At 38.2% G+C, this 20391-nt stretch overlaps 1 pseudogene; it reads left to right on the top strand.

Moving 5' to 3' along the window:
- Positions 1 to 13627: 13627 nt before the first annotated feature.
- On the top strand, positions 13628 to 15343 carry G3bp1-ps8 (G3BP stress granule assembly factor 1, pseudogene 8; annotated as a pseudogene).
- Positions 15344 to 20391: the final 5048 nt, after the last annotated feature.

The raw sequence follows: 20391 nt of genomic DNA, 5'->3' as shown, positions 1-20391 counted from the left end.
ATATATATCTTTCCTCCTCTGCTCAACCTCTCTAGAAATTCCCTCATAGACACAATGTGTGTATCCTAGATGCCTTTAAGATCATACAGATTACAAAGTATTAACTAACTATCACTCAAGGGGAAATGATTGACAATGAAAATTAAGTTTCACATAGAGTCATAAGAGTTCATAAAATGCGTTTAAAGAATACTATGTGTTAGATCAACGAAGGCATGTACAAAATGATAATTGCTCTGAGACTGTGTGTGTGTATGTGTGTGTGTGTGTGTGTTGAAGGTATGGATTTAATTTTATGAATTCTATTATTATTTAGAGGAGGAAATCACAGTGACTCTAGATGGCAATTCTCTTACCTCAGACTAGTCAGTGTTGACATTGCCAATATATGCCACTATATTCAGCTTGGTATATTTAAATACATATCCTTATACATAGCTTATGATATTCAACTATACAGGAGGATGAGTGTAGACAGAATGGTCTCATAGTATATGGTGGGATTGGTGATAAGTACTTTACATATGTAAAACTACATTGGCTCATATCAGGTAAAGGAATGGGACCTGTTAAGTTTCATTAATTTCATTAAACTTTTCATATTAAAAAAAATTACACCATTTCTTATAGAAATTTTGAAAGCTTTTTGAAGCCTACAAATGTCTATTTTAGAATTTTCGTAATTGCTACTTAGTAGGCTACCAGAATTTCCTTGTTTCTTTCTTTGTGTCAGTTTGTCTTTTTTTTTTTTTAATGGCATGACTTCATAGACTTTAATCTATTTTTAACTAGATATTCAGCCAAGGATAACCTTGAATTTCTAATACTCATGCTTTACATATACTCCACTCAAACTAACTGCCACACATGAAATGTTGAAGCACAGTATGTTGCAATAAAAGAAAACCTAGATGTGTGTATCCAGCAACACTGAAACATCTGTGATCAGACTTTGCTTGTCCCAGGCTCTGAACCTAGACATGTGTATAATTCACTCCAATTTCTTTTAGAAAATGTTTGTTTAGCACATTTAAACTTGAAAAATAGAAGGAACTTATAATACCATAAGATATCACTGGTGCGGGAAATTCTATAATGATATTACTATTAGGTAGTCAATATTTGGGAGAATGTTGTATAACTTTACCACATTACAACATAAGTTCATATCTATGATTACACTTATTTAACTATCAGTTTTGAATTTTTTTTATCCCACATATATCTCAGATCCATTTGTTACACTACTATTTATTTTTGTTTGTTTTTTATTTTCTTTTATTGGATATTTTCTTTATTTGCATTTCAAATGTTATCCTCTTTTCTGGTTTCCCCTCCAGAAACACCACATCCCATCCTTCCACCACCTGCCTCCATAAGGGTGCTCCTCTACCCACTCTCCTACTCCCTCTGGCCTTCCTGCCCTGGAATTCCCCTACACTGGGGCATCAAGCCTTCACAGGACCAAGGACTTCTTTTCTCACTGATGCTGGACAAGGCCCATCCTCTGCTACTTATGCAGCTGGAGCAATGGGTCATTCCATGTATACTCTTTGGTTGGTGGTTTAGTCCCTGGGAACTCTGAGGTGTCTGGTTGGTTGATATTGTTCTTCCTATGGAGTTGCAAACGTCCTCAATTACCTCAGTTCGTTCTTGAAATGCTCCATTGTGGATTCTGCTCTCAGTCCAATGGTTGACTATGAGCATCCACCTCTATATTTGTCAGGCTCTGGCAGAGGCTCTCAGGAGACAGCTATATCAGGCTCCTGTCAGCACACATCTCTTAGCACCCCAATAGTGAATGGGTTTGATGACTGCATGTGGGATGGATCCCCATGTGTGGCAGTCTCTGGGTGACCATTCCTTCAGTCTCTGCTCTATACTTTGTCTCCGTAATTCCCTCTGTGAGTATTTTATTCCTCTTTCTAAGAAGTGCTAAAGCATCCACAATTCAGTCTTTCTTCTCCTTGAGCTTCAGGCAGTCTTTAAATAGTGTCTTGGGTATTCTGAGATTTTGGGCTAATATCCACTTATCAGTGAGTACATATCATGTGTGTTCTTTGTGATTGAGTTGTTTCACTCAGGATGATATTTCCTATTTCCATCCATTTGGCTATAAATTTCAAGAAGTCATTGTATTTAATAGCAAGTAGTACTCCATTGTGAAAATATACCACATTTTCTGTATATATTAGATATTAGCCCTCGATCTGTTGTAGGATTGGTAAAGATCCATTCTTCTTTTGAGGGACATCTGGGCTCTTTCCTACTTCTGGCTATTATAAGTAAGGCTGCTATGAACATAATGGAGCACGTGTCCTTGTAATATGTTGGAGCACCTATTGGGTATATGCCCAGGAGTGGTATAGCTCAGTTAGTACAATGTCCAGTTTTCTGAGGAACCACCAGACTGATTTCCAAAGTGGTTGTACCAGTTTGCATTCCCACCAACAATGGAGGAGTTTTCCTCTATCTCCACATCTTCGCCAGCATCTGTTTTCACCTGAATTTTTTATCTTATCCATTCCAACTGGTGGGAAGTGGAATATCAAGGTTGTTTTGATTTGCATTTCCCTGATGACTACAATTGTTGAACATTTCTTTAGGTGCTTTGCAGGTATTTGATATTCCTCAGTTGTGAATTCTTTGTTTAGCCATGTACCCCATTTCTAATAGGCTTATTTGATTCTCTAGAATCTAACTTCTTGAGTTCTTTATATATATTAGATATTAGCCCTCTATCTGTTGTAGGATTGGTAAAGATCTTTTCCCAATCTGTTGGTTGCCATGTTGTCCTATTGACAGTGTCCTTTGCCTTACAGAAGCTTTGAAATTTTATGAGGTCCATTCAGCGATTCTTGATCTTAGCATATAAGCCGTTGAGGTTCTGTTCAGGAAATATTCCCCTGTGACCATGTGTGTTCAAGGCACTTCCCCAAATTCTCTTTTATTAGTTTCAGTGTATCTGGGTTTATGTGGAGGTCCTTGATCCACTTGGACTTGAGTTTTGTACAAGGCTACAATAATGGATCAATTTTCATTTTTCTACATGCACCTCCAGTTGAACCGGAACCATTTGTGGAAAATGCTGTCTTTTTTTTCCCACTGGATGGTTTTAGCTCCCTGACCGTAGGTTTGTGGGTTCATTCTGGGTCTTCAATTTGATTCCATTGTTCTACCAACTGCCTCTGTACCAAAACAATGCAGTTTTTGACATGATTGCTCTGTAATACAGCTTGAGGTCAGGGATTCCAACAGAAGTTCTTTTATTGTTGAGAAAAGTTTTCACTATTCTGGGCTTTTTGTTATTCCAAATGAACTTGCAAATTGCTTTCTTACTTTGTGAAGAATTGAGTTGGCATTTTGATTGGGACTGCATTGAATCTGTAGCTTGCTTTTAGCAAGAACCATTTTTAAAATATTAATTCTGCCAATCTATGAGCATGGGAGATCTTTCCATTATGTTAGATCTTCAAATTCTTTCTTCAGAGATTTGAAGTTCTTGTCATACAGATCTTTCACTTGCTTGGTTAGAGTCATACCAAGATATTTTATATTGTGACTATTGTGAAAAGTTTTGTTTCCCTAATGTCTTTCTCAGTTTATTTATTCTCTGAATAAAAGAATGATACTGATTTGTTTGAGTTAATATTATATCCAGCCACTTTGCTGAAGATGTTTATCAACTGTAGGTGTTCTCTGGTGGAACATTTGGGGTCACTTAAGTAAATTATCATGTCATCTGCAAATAGTGATATTTTCACTTCTTTTCCAATTCGTATCCCTACTTTATGTCTGATTGTTCTGCGTAAGACTTCAAGTTCTATACGGAATAGAGGACTAGTCTTATCTAGTCCCTGATTTTAGTGGGATTGCTTCAAGTTTCTCTTCATTTAGTTTGACGTTGTTTACTGTTTTGCAGTATATTGCTTTTACTATGTTTAGGTATGGGCCTTGAATTCCTGATTTTTTAAGACTTTTAACATGAAGGGGTGTTAAATTTTGTCAAGTGATTTCTCAACATCTAATGAGATGATTATGTGCTCTTTTTCTTTGAGTTTGTTTATATACTGGATTATATTTATAGATTTCCATATATTGAATCATCTCTGCATCCCTGAGGTGAAGCCTACTTGATCATGAGGGGTGCTTGTTTTGATGTATTTTTGTATTTAGTTTGTGAGAATTTACTGAGTATTTTGGCATTGATATTCATTAGGAAATTGGTCTAAAGTTCTCTTACTTTCTAGGTCTTTGTGTGGTTTAGGTGCAAGTGTAATCATGGCTTCAATGAATGAATCGGGTAGTGTCCCCTCTGTTTCTTTTATGTGGAATAGTTTGAAGAGTATTGTTATTACAACTTCTATGAAGGTCTGATAGAATTCTTCACTACACCCATCTGGTCCTGGGCATTTTTTTGGTTGGGAGACATTTGATGAATGGTTCTATTTCTTTAGGAGTTGTGGGAGTGTTTAGATAGTTTATCTGATCCTGATTTAACTTTATTACCAGGTATTTGTCTAGAAAATTGTCCATTTCATCCAGATTTTCCAGTTTTGTTGAGTATAAGCTTTGGTGGTAGGATCTGATGATTTTTTGAATTTCCTCAAATTATTCTGTTATGTCCCCCTTTTCATATCTTATATTGATTATCTGGATACTACCTCTGTGACTAATGGTTAGTCTAGTCAAGGGTTTACCTCTGTTTTTCTTAAAGAACCAGCTCCTGGTTTTGTTTATTCTTTGTTTAGTTCTTTTTGTCTATTTGATTTTATCCCTGAATTTCATTATTTCCTGGTGTCTACTCCTCTTGGGTGTATTTGCTTCTTTTTGTTCTAGAGCTTTCAGGTGTGCTTACAAGTTGCTAGTGTATGCTTTTCCACTTTCTTTTTGGAGCTATGAGTTTTCCTCTTAGCATTGCTTTCATTGTGTTTCATAAGGTTGGGTATGTTGTGCCTTCATTTTCATAATATTCTAAAACATCCTTAACATCTTTCTTTATTTCTCCTTGACCAAGCTATCATTGAATAGATTGTTGTCAGCTTCCCTGTGTATGTGGCCTTTCTGTTGTTTAGTTGTTATTGAAGACCAGCCTTATTCGGTATTAATCTGATAGGATGTAAGGGATTATTTCAAACTTTTGTATCCAGATTGAGAATACATTTTGGTGACTTTTTCCTTTGATGAATATGAAGTGACCTTCTTTGTCTTTTTTGATAACTTTTTGTTGAAAGTTGATTTTATTCTATATTACAATGGCTATTCCAGGTTGTTTCTTGGGACCATTTTCTTTGACAATTTTTTTCCAAGCTTTTACTCTGAAGTTGTGTTTGTCTTTGTCACTGAGGTACATTTTCTGTATGCAGCATAATGCTGGGTCCTGTTTCTATATCCAGTCTCTTTGTTTATGACTCTTTATTGGAGAATTGAGTCCATTGATGTTAAGAGATATTAAGGAGACGTGGTTATTGCTTTCTGTTATTTTTGTCGTTAGAGTTGAATTGTTTGTGTGGCTCTCTCCTTTTGGGCTTATAGAAAGAAGATTACTTTCTTGCTTTTTCTATGATGTGGTTTCCCTCCTTGTGTTGGAGATTTCCATCTATTGTCCTTTGTAGGGATGTAATTTTGGAAAGATATTGTGTAAATTTGGTTTTCTCATGGAATATCTTGGTTTCTGCATCTTGTTAATTGAGAGTTTGCTGGAAATAGTAGCCTGAGCTGGCATTTATTTTCTATTAGGGTCTATATGACCTGTGTCCTGTTATCTCCTGGCCTTCATATTCTCTGGGAGAACTCTGATTTAATTCTGATAGGCCTGCCTCGGTATGTTACTTGACCTTTTTTCTTTACTCCTTTTAATATTCTTTCTTTGTTTTATGCATTTGGTGTTTTGAATATTATGTGATAGAAGGAGTTTCTTTTCTGGTCCAGTCCATTAGCAGTTTTGTAGACTTCTTGTATGTTTATGGGCATCTCTTTCTTTAGGTTGGGGAAGTTTCTTCTATAATTTTGCTGAAGATATTTACTGGTCCTTTAAGTTGGGAATCTTCTTTCTCACTACATCTGTTATCCTTAGGTTTGAACTTCTCATTGTGTCATGGATTTCCTGGATGTTTTAGGTTAGGAGTTTTTGGTATTCATTGTATTTTTTATATATTTTGCATTTTCTTTGAGTTTTCTGTCACTGCTTTCTATGGTATCTTTTGCCCCTGAGATTCTCTCTTCTATCTTTTGTATGCTTGCATCTATGATTCCTGATCTCTTTCCTAGGTTTTCTTTTTTTTTATCTTTATTAACTTGAGTATTTATTTACATTTCGATTGTTATTCCCTTTCCCGATTTCTGGGCCAACATCCACCTAACCCCTCACCCTCCCCTTCTATATGGGTGTTCCCCTCCCAACCCTCCCCCCATTAACAACCTCCCCCAAACAATCACGTTCACTGGGGGTACAGTCTTGGCAGGACCAAGGGCTTCCCCTTCCACTGGTACTCTTACTAGGATATTCATTGCTAACTATGAGGTTGGAGCCCAAGATCAGTTCATGTATAGTCTTTGGATAGTGGCTTAGTCCTTAAAAGCTCTGGTTGGTTGGCATTGTTGTTCATATGGGGCCTTGAGCGCCTTCAGGCTCTTCCAGTCCTTTCTCTGATTCCTTCAACGGGGGTCCCGTTCTCAGTTCAGTGGTTTTCTGCTGGCATTCGCCTATGTATTTGCTGTATTCTGGCTGTGTCTCTCAGGAGAGATCTACATCCGGTTCCTGTTGGGCTGCACTTCTTTGATTTATCCATCTTGTCTAATTGGGTGGCTGTATATGTATGGGCCACATGTGGGGCAGGCTCTGAATGGGTGTTCCTTCTGCTCCCTTTTAAACTTTGCCTCACTATTCCCTACCAAGGGTATTCTTGTTCCCCTTTTAAAGAAGGAGTGAAGCATTCCCATTTTGGTCATCCCCTTTGAGTTTCATTTGTTCTGTGCATGTAGGGCAATTCAAGCATTTGGGCTAATAGCCACTTGTCAATGAGTACATATCATGTGTGTTTTTCTGTGATTGGGTTACCTCACTCAGGATGATATTTTTCAGGTCCCTCCATTTGCCTATGAATTTCATAAAGTCATTGTTTTTGATAGCTGAGTAATATTCCATTGTGTAGGCATACCACATTTTCTGTATCCATTCCTCTGCTGAAGGGCATCTGGGTTCTTTCCAGCTTCTGACTATTATAAATAAGGCTGCAATGAACATAGTGGAGCACGTGTCTTTGTTATATGTTGGGGAATCTTTTGGGTATATGCCCAAGAGAGGTATAGCTGGGTCCTTAGGTAGTTCAATGTCCAATTTTCTGAGGAACCTCCAGACTGATTTCCAGAATGGTTGTACCAGTCTGCAATCCCACCAACAAAGGAGGAGTGTTCCTCTTTCTCCACATCCTCGCCAGCATTTGCTGTCACCTGAGTTTTTGATCTTAGCCATTCTCACTGGTGTGAGGTAAAATCTCAGGGTTGTTTTGATTTGCATTTCCCTTATGACTAAAGATGTTGAACATTTCTTTAGGTGTTTCTCAGCCATTCGGCATTGCTCAGCTGTGAATTCTTTGTTTACCTCTGAACTCCATTTTTTAATAGGGTTATTTGTCTCCCTGCAGTCTAACTTCTTGAGATCTTTGTATAGTTTCGATATAAGGTCTCTATCTGTTGTAGGATTGGTAAAGATCTTTTCCCAATCTGTTGTTTGCCATTTTGTCCTAATCACAGTGTCCTTTGCCTTACAGAAGCTTTGCAGTTTTATGAGATCCCATTTGTCGATTCTTGATCTTAGAGCATAAGCCATTGGTATTTTGTTCAAGAAATTTTCTCCATTGCCCATGTGTTCGAGATGCTTCCCCACTTTTTCTTCTATTAGTTTGAGTGTATCTGGTTTGATGTGGAGGTCCTTGATCCACTTGGACTTAAGCTTTATACAGGGTGATAAGCATGGATCAATATGCATTCTTCTACACATTGACCTCCAGTTGAACCAGCACCATTTGGTGAAAGTGCTATCTTTTTTCCATTGGATGGTTTTGGCTCCTTTGTCAAAAATCAAGTGACCATAAGTGTGTGGGTTCATTTCTGGGTCTTCAATTCTATTCCATTGGTCTATCTGTCTGTCTCTGTACCAATACCATGCAGTTTTTTATCACTATTGCTCTGTAATACTGCTTGAGTTCAGGGATAGTGATTCCCCCTGAAGTCCTTTTATTGTTGAGGATAGTTTTAGCTCTCCTGGGTTTTTTGTTATTCCAGATGAATTTGCAAATTGTTCTGTCTAACTCTTTGAAGAATTGGATTGGTATTTTGACGGGGATTGCATTGAATCTGTAGATCGCTTTTGGTTAAATGGCCATTTTTACTATGTTAACCCTCCAATCCATGAGCATGGGAGATCTTTCCATCTTCTGAGGACTTCTTCAATTTCTTTCTTCAGAGGCTTGAAGTTCTTATTGTACAGATCTTTCCCTTGCTTGGTTAAAGTCACACCGAGGTATTTTATATAATTTGGGACTATTATGAAGGGTGTCGTTTCCCTAATTTCTTTCTCGGCTTATTTCTCTTTTGTGTAGGGGAAGGCTACTGATTTATTTGAGTTAATTTTATACCCAGCCACTTTGCTGAAGTTGTTTATCAGCTTTAGTGGTTCTCTGGTGGAACTTTTGGGATCACTTAAATATACTATCATATCATCTGCAAATAGTGATATTTTGACTTCTTCTTTTCCAGTCTGTATCTTCTTGATCTCCTTTTGTTTTCAGATTGCTCAGGCTAGAACTTCAAGAACTATATTGAATAAGTAGGGAGAGAGTGGGCAGTCCTTGTCTTGTCCCTGATTTTAGTGGGATTGCTTCAAGTTTCTCTCCATTTAGTTTAATGTTAAAGACTGGTTTGCTGTATATGGCTTTTACTATATTTAGGTCTCTGGTGTTACTTTATTCTGCTATTTCAGACTATAGACCGTCCTATAGGCCTGTTTGTCAGGAGTGTGAAAGACCTGTTTTCCTGTTTTCTTTTAGCCAGTTATTGGAACAGAGTGTTCTGCTTTTGGACGTGTAGTCTTTCCTGTCTACTGGTCTTCAGCTGTTCCTGTGGGCCTGTGCCCTGATTCCACCAGGCAAGTCTCTTGGAACAGAAAAGATGGTCTTACCTGTGGTCCCATGGCTCAAGTTTGCTTATGGGGGGTTGCTTTTGAGCTCTCAGTGAGAGTGACAACCAGGAGGGCCTTCACTGCCTTTTCCGGGAGCCCCCGTGCACCAGGGTCCCAGATGGCATTAGGTGTTTTCCTCTGGAGTCAGAAATGTGGGCAGAGTGTAGTCTCTTCTGGCTTCCCAGGCATGTCTGCCCCTCTGTAGGTTTAGTTCTCCTTCCCATGGGATTTGGGTGCAGAGACCTGTTGATCAGGTCCCTTCAGGTCCAGGTAGTGTCTGAAGTGCAGGGGACCTGCAGCTCCAGTGTCCCTATCTTCCGGTTCCCAGGGTCCGTATACTGTTTCCTCTTGGGCCAGGGATGTGGGCAGGGGTGGGCAGTATTGGAGGTCTCTCCCACTCTGCAGTCTTAGGAGTGCCCACCTGTCCGGGCCGTGAGTTCTCTCTCCCAAGGTGTTTGGGAGCAGTGAGCTGCAGGCTGGGATCAGCGAGGTTGAGGCTCCAGTTAAAAACCTTTCCTAGGTTTCTTATCTCCAAGGTTGTCTCCCTTCCTGAGTTCTTTGTGGTTTATTTCCAGTTTAGATCCTGGATGGTTTTGTTCACCTGTTTGTTATTGTTTTCCTATACATCTTTAAGAGATTTTTTTGTTTCCTCTTTAAGTTCTTTTATCTTTTTACCTGTGTTCTCCTATATTTCTTTAAGGGAGTTATTTATGTCATCCTAAAGTCCTCTATAATCATCATGAGATGTGATTTTAAATCCACATCATGCTTTTCCATTGTGATGGGTTATTCAGGACTTGCTGTAGTCAGAGAATTGTGTTCTGATTATGCCAAGTAGCTTTGGTTTCTGTTGCTTATGTTTTTGTGCTTGCCTCTTGCCATCTGGTCATCTCCAGTGTTTCCTACCCTTGCTATCCCTGACTTCAGACTGTCCCTCCTGTTGTGTTAGAACTCCTCAGAATCCAGCTGTGTCTGTCAGCCTATGATTCTGTGATCCTTTGATTCTGATAGCACAGGTTTAGGCTATAGTGACATTTATAAAACAGAAATACAGATTGAGAAAACAGACAGATAACAAAAACAGTCTTGACAGAAGAGAAAAAGGAGAGATAGAAAGAAAAAAGTTAATCTCCAAAATTTGTAAATGCACCTACTATGCTGGCTACATAAATGCACCAGGTATTCTGGTACAACCTTTAGTCCAGCATTGGGAAGGCATAGGGAATCTTGTGTTTAGGACCATCCTAGTTGTCTACACAACATGATCCAGGGTAGTAGGGCTATATAGTGAATCCTGCTCCCCAAACAAAACAAAAAATTACATAGTTCACCACACACATGACCAAACTATAAAGTGCCCTGGGAAAATGTTTTCTAATATCTGTATACTGTAGCTTGTCAATCAGAATATTTTCTCTAGAAGAACAAATGGAAAGGAAATCAATAAAGAAATGACAATAGAAAATTTGAACCTGTGAAGAGTTCAAGTACATATTCAACTTGATATTTCAGATGTACATTGACATATAAGAAATATAAAAGTACATAAAAAGCACTATAGGATGGTATAATATTGTTCTTGTTCAAATATGTAGCTCCAGAAAGTCAAACAAAAATACCAATCGTGGTTATTCCAAGATTATGAATTTTAAGATAGAGTCAAAACTAAAAATTTATAACTAAATTATTTTTTTCAAAAAATTTACCTCTCATTATGTACTTTTTGCAGGTCTAACACATTTAAGATTATTTATCTCAGAAACAAGTCAGGTCTGTCTTCTCCACCCAGCTACATCTCATTTATCTTCTATACACTGCTTCCCATGATTGAGAAAAAACTCACCTCTGAGGTATTCCATACAGTCCTGAAAAAAAAAAAAACCCAGCATGTTTATAGTGTTAGCCTCCAAATAATTTTCATATTATATTGACTTAAAATGTTAAATTGCCCTTGACCTGTGGATGTCTGGGATATTAACTTTATAGCTCAGATTTATCCACTCCTTCTTAACTTCATAGAAACATATTCTCTCTTCAGCAAGAATGCACTTTAGACTTCACTTCCCAGCTTTATAACTTTGTGTGCATACACAGTACTTAAGATGAGGAAAATATGTAAAGAGAGCATAAAGATGGTAACTAAAACTACAATTTTTCTTCAAATGATTAAGAAAATAGCCATGGGAGAAAAACAAGTCAAATGTGTCTAGGAGATAGACAGATTTAGCTTTAAATCCATTGCCACGTCTTAACCTTTATAATAACCTTGTCTTTATAGCTCCTATTGCACTCTTCTGAAACAAAATCTTTATATGTATGTTTGTGTGAGAGAGATGGGGGAGGTAGTATGTGAGTGTGGCATGTGTGTTTGCTGTCTCTGGTATCTGTGTGTGTGTCTGTGTGTGTGAATGCATGCTCATGGATGTATACAGAGACCATTAGAGGAATAAGAGCCCAAACCTATCACTGTTTGCCTCCCTTTTGATGGGGTCTCTGACTACACCTGGAATTAAGCTGACAGTCTGACAGGCTCAGGGTTCCTCCAAGTTTTGCTTCTTTCCATGTCCACATCCAACAGTGCTGGAGTGACTAGGACAGCTATGCCTGGCATCCTGTATGTACTGAGAGTTTGAATGCATGTCTTTACACTTGTCACACAAGCACCGCTGCCTGTATTTACAGCAGTGAGCCAGCTCCCTCGTCTCCGGCTTTCCTTACACAAGCTTTTATCATATTTCCATTGAAAGATTTCTTGAGTATTAGTTTTCTATACAAACAAGGGTGAAGTCATTTGACCCAGTCACCATTTCAAGCTTCATTTATTTTGCATTCATCTTTTAATCTCTTGTAAATATACAATGTTGTAAAATTTTATGCAACTCGCAACTAATGAGGAAATAAGATGTTAATATTGGTTCCAAGAACATTTGATGAAATGGGTATTTATAGACAGTTTAATCAAGGAATGTTAGACTAATAATGCTGGACTGAATTCAGACCTGATTAGTATCCAATAAGAAAGTGGATATTAATCTTATATATTTACTACTAATTAAGGCCCATATGCTTCTATTAAGTATGCACTTGCAATTTAGTGTCTATTTCCTATGCGTTGGTCTATATTTAACAATGAGCAGTAAGTTATTTAAACTGCATGCACATGCTGGCAATATGGCTCCGTGAGTGTGGACTCCTGCTACCAAGCCTGACATCCTCCATTTAATCCCTGGAAACTACATGGTAGAAGCAAAACCTAATTTTCTTAAGATTTCCTCTGACTTTTACAAATTGTAACAGATGCATATGTGATACCATATTAAATAAATAATAAATTAGTTTTTAAATAAAATGTAAAAAGAATTTAAACATATGATACGAACCTTTGATGACCCACACATGAGGTTGCAAACATACCACATTTTTGTTTCGTATCAAAATTTGTGACACCTCACCCCCCCAAAATGAGGTGTTTGTCAAAAGTTTAGATGAAATAATTACAAAATGTAGATAATGTAATATTTTTTGGTGTATATTCCTTACTTGCAATGAAAAGCTTACATGTTGAACCGCATAAGGAAAACAAAGGACACGGTCTACTTCAAACACCTCATCTCTGTCTCTAAGTAAATGTCAGGTCTTCCACTCATCTTCCGTTCTCTAATAGTTTTATCTTGTTTTCTCTCTGAACCTCCGTTTTACACAGGAACATGCATTTTCCACTCACGCATTCGGTTTTACCAAATGTCCATTTGCACAGAGTTTATGTGTACAAATCCACAATGTAGAAGGCCTGTGGGAAACACAAGAGATACAGAAGGAATTAAATTATCCAGACTGCATTTGCACACCTTGTTTCTCAGTTTTCACATTGTCTACCTAAGGCCCTCTATGCCCTTCCTCCCTAAGCCCTCTACTGACCTGCCTGTTGTATCATTTACACATCCCACAGGATTTCAGCTCAGCAATATGCCACATTTCCCTAATTTCTTATGCTCCTAGGGACCAAGATATCTTGGAGCATTTTAAAATCAGCAGTGGGCGATGGGAAATTATTTTTTCTTCACATTGTGTTAGTGGTACAAAAAGCCTCCTATTTATTTCTATTAATCATACGGAGACTTTGATCACCAGTTTAGAGTACTGCCTCGTTAGGTGAAGGGATCTGCTAGTTAGCTGGTCATTAACTCTTGCAATAATCCTCACATACACATGTCCATGGAACACACTAATGACTGCAAAGATACAGTGAAATGGATAATTGATAATAGTAATAATAATAATAATAATAATTAATAATAATAATAATAAATAGTATCCTTGTTCCTTTTAGAGAACTACTTTTTTAAGATTGTGGACTGCGGGCATCTTGGGAGGGACTCGGCCATCTCCTCCCACGCAGCAGCCCTGTCCTCCTGCTTAGCCACGCAGGTTGAATCCATCAAAGCGATGGTTATGGAGAAGCCTAGTCCCCTGCTGGTTGGGAGGGAGTTTGTGCGACAGTACTACACCCTGCTGAACCGGGTGCCGGACATGCTGCACAGATTTTATGTAAAGAAGTCTTCCTATGCCCACGGGGGCTTGGATTCCAACGGGAAGCCAGCAGATGCAGTCTACGGGCAGAAAGAAATCCACAGGAAAGTGATGTTACAAAACTTCACCAACTGCCACACCAAGATCCACCACGTGGACGCTTACGCAACTCAGAATGACCGGGTGGTGGTCCAAGTGATGGGGCTGCTGTCCAACAACAACCAGGCTCTGTGGAGGTTCATGCAGACCTTTGTCCTTGCTCCCGAGGGCTCCACTGCCAACAAATTCTATGTTCACAAGGACATCTTCAGACACCAAGATGAGGTCTTTGGTGGCTTTGTCACAGAGCCTCAAGAGGAATCTGAGGAAGAAGTAGAGGAACCTGAAGAAAGACAGCAGTCACCAGAGGTGGTTTCTGATGATTCCGAAACTTTCTAAGATCAGACTGTCAGCAATGACTTGGAGGAACATTTAGAGGAGCCTGTCGTGGAACCGAACCAGAGCCAGAGCTAGAGCCGGAGTGGGAACCTGTGTCCTACACGCAAGAGGACAAGCCTGAGCTGCATTGGAAGAAGCTGCTCCTGAGGATGTGCAGAAGAGCACTTCCCGGGTCCCGGCAGATGTGGCCTCAGCACAGGAAGACTTGAGGACATTTTCTTGGGCATCTGTGACTAGTAAGAACCTTCCTCCCAGTGGGGCTGTTCCAGTGACAGGGACACCACCTCATATGGTCAAAGTGCCAGCATCACAGCCTCATCCAGAATCTAAGCCTGACTCTCAGATCCCACCACAAAGGCCTCAGAGAGATCAGAGAATTTGAGAGCAGCGGATCAATATCCCTCCTCAGAGAAGACCCCGGCCAATTCGTGAGGCTGGTGAACCAGGAGATGTGGAACCTCGAAGGATGGTGAGGCACCCTGACAGTCACCAGCTCTTCATTGGAAACCTCCCACATGAGGTTGACAAGTCGGAACTGAGGATTTTTTCCAAAATTAAGGGAATGTGGTGGAGCTGTGCATTAACAGTGGTGGGAAGTTACCCAATCTCGGTTTTGTTTGATGATTCTGAACCAGTTCAGAAGGTCCTTCATAACAGGCCCATCACGTTCGGATGTGCGGTCCTCCTGAATGTGGAAGAGAAGAAGACTCAAGCTGCCAGGGAATGCGACCGCAGGGATAACTGCCTTCGGTGAGCTGGAGGCCCCGTGATGGGCTGAGTGGTGGGATGAGAGGCCCTCCCCGTGGAGGCATGGTGCAGAAACCAGGCTTTGGCGTGGGCAGGGGGATTACAACTCCAAGGCAGTGAATTGTTTGGCTCAGATCTCCACACAGCACACAGCCCCGGCTCCTGCAGAATGGTGAATTCCTTCAACCAGACTTGGTGTCTCGGAGTAGTCTATTATAAACTGCTTGAGTTTGTACAATTTTAATTTCGCTTGTGTTCATGGTGTGTGCTCCCAACCCCCTTTCCTCCCTTGACCTTTTAGTCCTTCATTCCCAGTTTTCCGGAATGATACTTTAGGAGGAATAGATTTGTAAAGACGAAGAGGAAAGACTGACTTTCCTGCTCACGCTACATACACAGACTGGAGTTTCACTGCAAATCCCCAGAAGAGCGTGTCTGGGTTTCACTGACAACGGATGTTTCATTTGTTGGAATGACACATGATTTGATAAACATTCTGGAAGCAGGAAAAATCAAGTCACAACTCTTTTCTGGTGTGGAAAAATTGCCTTTTGGCAACTGCCACTGGTTCCCTGTAGGTGTGGCTAACTGAATAAAAGGTGTTCTTTTGACATGTGATTACCAAACAATTCTAAACCTCCATTTTTACCATTGGATTTTTAAATTGTGATGTAGCCTGTCAATGTCTAGAACACAGCTAAAGACTTTTATTGAACTGTTAGATTTTTTTGAGGTAGAGTTTTTCATGTTTTATTTGTATTTGTAAAAAAAAGAAAAGAAAAGGAAAGAAAAAAGAAAAAAGGACAAAAAATTAACACGAGAAAACAAAGCCCAAATCTGATGACAAAACCAAGCAACACTGTGCCTTCTACTTATCGTTGACTCCAGCCCTGGCAACTGTTTAAAGGGAAGTAATAAAGATTCCAGAGTTGCTTTCAGATTCAGAGTATGTGGGGGAACTGCACAAGTTTTTTGATCACGTGTATGTGTCGTGTTAACATTGTTCTGCCTTATCCTAAATCACGCCTCAGACTGGGATGCTTTTGAGGAAGGTGCTTCTGTGAGGCCTCTGACGTCAGCGGCTCTGCGCGCCCCACTCTACTCTGCTGTCTGTCTGGGTTCCTGGTGGGCCATAGAAGGATTTGGTTGAATATTGGACTTGGCTAATGTGCTACAGGGTCTGCATTTTTTTCTTTAAATCATAGCCATATGGTTATGGTTCTCTTTTACTGATGGGCATGCAGTGGGTGTTTCTTAGAAAAAGGCCAATTTTTATTAAAATGTTTCTGGAAAAAAAATTGTGGACTACATCAAAAGAAAAATGCAATAGAAATTACGTAAGTTGGCATGACTTTGACAATTTTAATAATGACAGATAAGTCTATAAATTGAGAAATAAAAACCTCAGTCATTTGCTTGTTAAGGAAAAGTTGGCATTGCTGAACCAAAATACAACATAATACAAAGCAAGAAAGTAGACATCTCTAGTGGTTAAGCCTAAAATATTCTATTTTTTCTTTTTTGGTGCTAAATATTGAACCCAGAATCTAATACCAAAAACATGCAACTACATATTCTGTGATCCTTGTGTATTTCTTGTGTGTGATGGATGGTGCTTATGTAGGATACAGCTTATGTATGTGGGTTAGAGGACTATTCTCTCTACTTTATGATGAAAAAGTAATGGAACTCGGGTCATTTAAATCAGATTCAGATAACTTTAACCCCTGGGCCAATCTCTCAATGATAAAAATACTGAGCCTCTTATATATACAGAGATATAGACAGAGGCAAGATGTTATATCCAAGTAACTGTTAGTTTATCATTGTCCTTAGATATATGTAAGTTTTTCAATGGGATTCAAAGCCAAACATGAATGAATTACTAAGTATAAACCAACAAGGTATTGGGTTGGGACTAAAGATACTAATGAAGATATCCTACATACAGAAAAGGACCCAAACTCAATTACTTGGAAAATATAGAAGTATACACATGAATATGAGAATGCACAGGGACAAAAGAATTAGAAAACAGAATAAAAGGAAGATATATCACTCCTATTCCAACAGTCCACAAGAATGCAATATGCTTAAGCAAGATTTATAACTTAAACAAAGTTTTACAGGTAAAATTTAAATTCATTTTCTTGTTTTCTTAGCCACAATAAAATGGTGAATAGTTGATTACCATAAATAAATCTTTCAAATGCTAGGTAACAGTTAAGTATCCTCTTAGCTCCCTTTCTGTAATATAAAATTACTTGCAAACTAACTTATGAATCATGTACTTACCTCTAGAACAAGCACAGTTCGTAAATTAGCAAGTCCCCTGGAGTAATAAACTCCTGTGTTTCTTTAAAATATATGCCTCGCTTTCCATTCATATAACATTTTTTTCTACCAAAGTGCATAGAAAGCCTAACATATATCATTCTAATAGCGGTACTTTGTTTGCATTGAACATCTTGATAAAAAGAATACAAACCAATCTGAAAATAGATCCACACTATGCAGCTCTTCTCAGAGATGGAGAACACTGCATTTAACAAGCATTAGTATTTCCTTTTGCACAGCTCCGGGATCGAAATTTAAGGCTGTTGCCACAGCAGGAAGTAGGATAAGAAAAGAGAAGAAACAAGAGGGAAAAAAGGGTGTTTATGTTTTAGTTTCAGTGAAAATCAGTGTGTATATGTGTGTGTGTGCATGTGTTTGTGTGCACGTGCACACGCATGTGTGTGTACATGTGTACATGCATGTAAGGTAGTGTTGAGATTCAAACACAAAGCTTCACACACATCAGGCAACTAAACTAGCATTAAGCTAAAATTCACTGTAATGTCACAATCTTTTTCTTCCATTTACAGTGTCTTCCCTGTTTTTTTTTTCATGTTCTTAAATATACCTTCATCTAAATGCAGGCTCCCTGTTTACAATCCAAATATCTCATTATGGTATAACATAATTTAGGATGTCATCTCCATCTCTTATTTATTATCGTTCTTTAGCTCATCTAAGGATATGGCTAAACATGTAGTATTATCCAGTTACTATCAAAAGAAAAGCACTGTAGTACTCACCTGGCAGAAATGCTCTTATTCTGGTCTCTTTGTGACATTTTTCTCTAACAATCCCACTCCTCCTCATTCCTTGCAATAAATAATTTCTCACCCAGTTTCCGTACTGCTCTCCAATCTCCTGCTAAGCCTCTCATCATGACCCACAAAGGCCTGTTTACTTTTTCAAAATGAAATTTTCCCTTCTTCTATTTCTTTAGAAGGGACCTCATTTAATTTAAGACATTTTAGTTTTGCTTATTATTGGGTAATTCAAGTAAGATCGTCAGAACAAGAAAAGATACTTCTGTAAAAACAAATGTTTGATTTAAATAACATATTGTACATGTCTCTATCAATTCCTTAGATAAATTGGTGCATAAACCAAAACACCATCAGAGCTAGAACTGCATATATATATATATATATGCATACATATGTGTGTGTGCGTGTGTGTGTGTATGTGTGTGTATGTGTGTGTGTGTTCTGTATGTGTGTATGTGTGTGTGAGTGTGTGTGTTGTGTGTATGTGTGTGTATGTGTGTGTGAGTGTGTGTGTGTGTATGCATGTGTGTGTGTGTGTTCTTATATGTGGATACTGACTTCTAGAGTTTGAATGTATGCATATAAGGGAGTGATAGTGGGAGTGCAGAATTCAATTCCTCAAAGTTGCCAGGTTGTTTTTTCACTTCTCTTTCTGACTTTCAGTTTAGGACAGAGAACACCTGTGTTTCTGGCATGAGTTCCTTTCCTCTGACTCCAAAGCCAGAGATAAAGGGCCATGCTCTCATCTGTTGTCCACAGAATCCCATAGGACATTTCCTCTTCATTTAAAAGTACACATGAATAGAATTTCTTCACCTCCATGATTGTTATATATTTAGATCAGTGTCCCCAGTCACATGTAACAACTAAAAGAAACATATTTAAAGCAATGGAGTTAAGAGAAAAAGTATGTGGGGAGCAAGAGGGTATATTAGTCAATAAATATACTCTTCAAATACTGGAAAATTTATCAATGACCAAATCCAGTCATGCATGTGAGTTTAAAGGTGAGGAAAAATCTGTACAGATTTATTACTTTGCACTGACATTGGACTTCATAAATACAAAGACAATAGAGAAAACCATACAAGAATCGACATGATACGTTGACTTGATGCCTGTAAGTATCTTTCTGTGCCTCCATCCTTTTCTGTTCTAATGATATTTCTGTCACTGAAATTGCTCTGTGTCATAAATAAATGACCAAGAAAAATATAGGAAAAGTCATGTTCCCCAAGAAAAGTTATAAATTTTTTTTGCTCTTCTTTACACCAAAACTACTCTTTAAAAAATGTACATGGCAGAACACATAGAACACATTTTTTGTTCTTCATTTTCAGGATTCCATTTCTATTTCCTTAGAATGGCTTGTCTTCCTAAATTGTACATGGTCTCTTTCTTATGTAAATTTTTTATACTAGTTTTATGGATGTTTCCTCTTTCATTAGAATCCATTGGCTATTTCAAAGCTTTATAAATTTCTAAAACATCAAATTTAATAGGAAAGTTAAGTATTAAATATGTTGTTACTGCTTAAAATTTTTAGCGTTTATTTTATTAAAATTTGGTTCATAGATATACCTATTTGAATTAGCCAAAAACTAATTGACGTTGGCTTACAATGTAACTACATGATAAAGTGCTTATTAAACATGTAAGATATTATGGGTTTAATTTCCAGTACCACACATGTACATGTATGGGAAGACACACACACACACACACACACACACACACACACATACAACACACACTCACACGGTCATAGATTCCTTTCTATGCTTATGATAAAATACCTTGATGAAAAGAAAATTAGGGTAGAAAGAGTTTATTTTTACTCAAAAGTTTAGGTTAGAATCATGATAGTAGAGAAGAAAAAAATCAAAGTGACTGGAATAAAATAAAGTTATCATAGCCGACCCACATTCAAGTTCAGAGAGAACTAAAGCCATTCACAGTGCTTGGTTCACTTGCCCACTGTTAACACAATCCAAAGCCCTGAGCCCAGTGAATTGTAATGCTGAGGACAGGCTGAGTTTTTCCACATTAATTATTGTAATCAAGAAAACGCCCCATGCCCATGAGTCAATCTCTTCAAAACCATCCCTCTCTGAAAATATTTCCATTGGATTCTACATTTTGTCAAGTTGACAATGAAAGATAACCATCAAATCAATATATAGAACAAGCTGCAAGCAATTGCACATAACTGAATGCATGGATAAACACATAACTTCCAGGGAACTGAAATTCAAATAACCTATTTTAATCTTTGGTTCCCACTGATACCAACAAAATTCAAACATAATAATCCAGGTTTATTAATAGCCTAAGCAGCACAATTCAAAATATTTTATTCCTGATTTATAAAATATGGTTTCCATATTTATTTTC

Source organism: Rattus norvegicus, chromosome 4, assembly GCF_036323735.1.
Source record: "Rattus norvegicus strain BN/NHsdMcwi chromosome 4, GRCr8, whole genome shotgun sequence".
Classification (NCBI taxonomy): Eukaryota; Metazoa; Chordata; class Mammalia; order Rodentia; family Muridae; genus Rattus; species Rattus norvegicus.
This window is presented reverse-complemented; position numbering and strand designations above follow the sequence as displayed.